Source organism: Lytechinus pictus, chromosome 2 (assembly GCF_037042905.1).
Source record: "Lytechinus pictus isolate F3 Inbred chromosome 2, Lp3.0, whole genome shotgun sequence".
NCBI classification, from domain to species: Eukaryota; Metazoa; Echinodermata; class Echinoidea; order Temnopleuroida; family Toxopneustidae; genus Lytechinus; species Lytechinus pictus.
In genome coordinates this window covers 69,565,572-69,569,876 of record NC_087246.1, presented here as the reverse complement: position 1 = coordinate 69,569,876, position 4,305 = coordinate 69,565,572, and the positions used below count along the sequence as shown (strand labels likewise).

General features: G+C 35.3%; 2 non-coding genes across 2 annotated transcripts; one reads left to right on the top strand and one right to left on the bottom strand.

The window, feature by feature from the left end:
- Nucleotides 1–2,329: 2,329 nt before the first annotated feature.
- On the bottom strand, nucleotides 2,330–2,401 carry TRNAE-CUC (transfer RNA glutamic acid (anticodon CUC)). The gene has a single exon. It is a non-coding gene; the product is annotated as a tRNA-Glu (tRNA).
- Nucleotides 2,402–3,747: 1,346 nt separating this feature from the next.
- On the top strand, nucleotides 3,748–3,819 carry TRNAE-CUC (transfer RNA glutamic acid (anticodon CUC)). Its single transcript has one exon. It is a non-coding gene; the product is annotated as a tRNA-Glu (tRNA).
- Nucleotides 3,820–4,305: the final 486 nt, after the last annotated feature.

The following is a 4,305-nucleotide window of genomic DNA, read 5'->3' as shown; positions in this document are numbered from 1 at the left end:
CAGTTTTGGGCATGTATCCCTTTTATCATATCATCCGCTTAGGTTCGTTCAAAGTTAGAAAGGGAACTAAATTATTATTCCTTGAGTTGAATCGTTTCTTGTCCTTATGCTTCCCCAAAATGGCGCCTATTCTGATCGCGCCATCCGGCCACATTACTCCTTTCAACTGTTTAAGCGTCGTCACAGGGGGGGGGGGGGGGTGGGGGTGAGTGGTTACCATCAAGAAAGACCTAAGCTATGTATCTTGGGCGCAGTATCGGGCCTTTTCGCAGGCAGGGAAGGAAAATAAATGTCAGAATCCTATTGTCGATGTTAAAAACCAATGACATTTCTCACTCTCATACTCTTATTTATTCTCTTGAGCTTTTTAAGGAACTATAATGTAGCAATTACTTTTGATCCCCCTCTACCACTTTTCCGCCCTCTCTTTCATCCGCTCTTTCCCCCTCTCCCCTCCTATCCCCCCTCTCTCTCTCTCCTTCTTTAGATCTGACCTTGTGTTCTACGCGGTTTTCCCTGAGAAAAGGGGTCACGGTTAAAACGATGTCCAGGTAAGGATATGGAGGACCAGTTCCTTTAACGGATTTGACGGCGCCTCGTTGCAAGGGTCCTGAATACTCCGAAGATAGCAAGGGTCATGAGGATGGTAAATCAATTTCCTTCTCTAGATCCAAGACTCCTTTTATTGCTGTTAGGGTGAGACATGTCCAAATGTCACTTTCTTGATCTGTATCATCTAATACAACTACACATTTTCTCTTATATGTAGATTTCCTTTCAATAAAAGAATTAAAAAAGAATAAAAAAAACCCAATTTATTCTTCTATCAAACTTTTATTCTAATTTGATAATGTATTTTGCCATTCATATATCTATTAATATGTTTATTCGCACTTGTTAAAATGTTTTATTTATTTATTTATTTATTTATGTTGTTGTTGTTGATTGGTTTTTAACGATGCTCTCATTAAAAAAGTATCCACACTGTAAAAATGATTGGGCAAAATTTTTATCACCACGAGGGTAATTATGTGTCCAACCAATTTGGGGCAGTATTTTACCCAATGCGGGAAGCATATTGTCCAGTAAGGTTAAAAATAAGCAGCAATTGCTTTAGAATGGGCAACATTTCCATTACACTGGATGAATAAAAATGCCCAAAAGAAATGCACAATGTTGTTTGGACACATTATTACCCTCATGGAGCACTTTCATCCAATATTTGTTAGAGTGCAGTTATATATCTTTTTATTTGTGTGTTTGATTTTCCATTGTCTTTTCGGGGGTGAATAATTCTGACTTTTTTCTGACATTGATAATTGCATTAATCATTGGTTAAACCGTCTATAACTAAATAGAAATTAATACAATTCAGCAAAAGTTCATATTTGTTTTTTTTTCTGAAAAAAAGATCCTTCACTCGGGAATAAAAATGCATATAAAAATCGATTCCACAGACGGAGATATACTCTTAAAAGATAACTGATATAAAGAAGGAAATCAAGGGTCTTTTGGTCAGTGGATCTGTGGTCAAAGAAAGGAAATGGTTTATTTGTTTAAGATTCATCAAGTTTTCCCACGGATTTGTGACTGTGATGAATCAACAACTTTTTAAAAGCTTCTACTCTTGTAACAAAGCTATAAGTTAGATAGTTCATACATAAAAATTTATGATTATCCTAAAATTTATTCAATTGGAGCAACAGCAACCACTTTTAATATGCTTCAATAGATTTACCAAAACCTAACTCTGTAGTTTTGGTAAATCCGTTCAGCGTGCTTAGAAGTTCATGTCACTATCCCCCTCAAGATTAAATTAATGCATGCCCCCCCCCCCCCCAAAAAAAAGAAGTTGTGGTGTGTAGGATATCAACTAAAAGTGCGTTTTATTAGATTAATTTACCGATTTTACGTCAGATTTTAATCCTATCGATCAAAATATAAAACGTCTTGTAATGCATGGAATGGGCTGAGAATTTAAGGATATAACCAGTGTCAGTAGCTTACTTATATGCAATTGATAAATATGCAAAATATGTGCTCAAATGGCTTGTTTAAATGAAAATTAAAAAAAATAGTGGCGAGAGAGGGCGCTAGATTTATATTCAAATTGGAAAATAAATTAAGTCCGAAAATAAATTCCAATGGGTAGTTGTAATATGTACGATGCTACTCGAGTAAATTTCACATTACTGAACAACGCTATAAAAAAAAAACAGGCTTTAACGATTTAAAGGGGTATTAAGTAATGATAAGTAGCATGAGCAAATACACAATATTATGGATTTTTTTTTACTTATCGTGAATAAAATTTGAAAAAAGTTACGATTTCCCACACCGGGAATCGAACCCGGGCCACGGCGGTGAGAGCGCCGGATCCTAACCACTAGACCATATGGGATTTGCACGATTAAGCACCAGAGGTAATTTGTACATGTGGGTAATGGATCGAAAATCACTTAAGCATCAATACTTATTGGTACTAACAAACAATTAAAAAAGAGAGATAAGTAGGAGAATCCTGAGGAGATCCCCAAAGATGTAGGGGCCAAACAAAGAACATAACGCTGAAAATCTCATCAAAATCATATTTGACATTAAAAAAAGTCATGACCTCTCAAGGCTTAAATGTATATGCATAAACATGATAATAAATGAATGAGGCTATGATATGAGCAAGATTATGACTTGTGAAATTGCATGGCGGGGCAGATTTGGTAATGAAAGCAATTTTACATTGAAATCAAACCACTAGCGTACCTACGGGGGGGGGCAGGGGGGGCACTCTGCCCCCCCTGACGAGCCACATCCCATACAAAAGTCATATACCTGCCCCCCCTGACGAGCTTGAAGACCTTTATTGCCCTCCTGACTAGCTTGAAGACCTTTTTTTTTTTTTTTTTGCTTGTCAAATTTTTTTCTGGTACGAAATCCTTCATTTGTGATTGAAGACCTTTTTTATTTTTTATTTTTTTTATATTTTTTTTGCTTGTCAATTTTTTTTCTGGTACAAAATCCTTCATTTGTGATTGAAGACCTTTTTTTTTTTTTTTTTTTTTTTTTGCTTGTCAAATTTTTTTCTGGTACAAAATCCTTCATTTGTGATTGAAGACCTTTTTTCTTTTTTTTTTTTTTTTTTTTTGCTTGTCAAATTTTTTGGTGGACGGTTTTGCCCCCCCTGTGAAAAATCCCAGGTACGCCACTGAATCAAACCAGGAATCATATCTCGTTTCGTATTGAAATGTAGAAAAGTAAGAATATTTCATAATAACATACAAAAATTAGTGAGTGTGTGACCGTCAACACTCAGTATTTATTTTGCATATGACATGTTTTGTGAAAAGAACAACTTTAAAATGTCATGCAATGTCTCTCAACTCTTATTTTACACCCGATTTTGATTTATAAAAAAATGATCAATGTTAATCTTGTTTAATTGTCCTTTATATTCAAAGCAACTTTTGTTAGTGTGGACCATCCACATACATGTATCTTAGAATATACGTATACCTATTTGGTGTAGACCTGGGCTCCGTAACACAAAGAATAGCGATCAATCGCTAAATAAACTGACCAATCAATATCAATGTTACACTCGCGCATTTTGTTTAAAATACTGACCAGGGACCAATCAGTGCGGTTCTTTCATATTTGCAATCGTTTGCAATCCATCGCAAACATTTGTGTTTCGGAGCCCTTGTCTTCGAACCCATTTAGTCATTACTATTCCTGCCATTTGCATCCAAATCCCATATGGTCTAGTGGTTAGGATCCGGCGCTCTCACCGCCGTGGCCCGGGTTCGATTCCCGGTGTGGGAACCAACTATTTTGTTCCCCTTGTTTTTAATGTACATTTCTTTCTTTCATAAAAAAGCACACGAAGGAAGTCATGGATTTCAAGCATATCCTTTGAGATGACTGGAAAGTTTGGAACAACACATACAAGTTACATTGAAGCATATGACACCAACCTAACAAAAGTAATTAAAAAGAACACTTGTATTTGCTGTCCAGAAATCAGTGTTTTTTTAAACATTTTGCAAAATATGAAATATTCAACTTTGCTTATTAAGATCGAGAGTAAATAGATTAAAATGAAATAGCAATTTGGATACTTTATGTCACCAATTGGGATTCACTATATTTCACCATAAAATGCACTGTTACGTCGTAATTTAAGCAGGAAATAAATGCAAGTTCATGGTTATTCCATTGTCATTTAATTGCTTTAACAGTATGATTCCTTTCGTATGAAATAATCATGATAAATACAAATTGACTTGGAAATTGTACTTAAGGGAAATA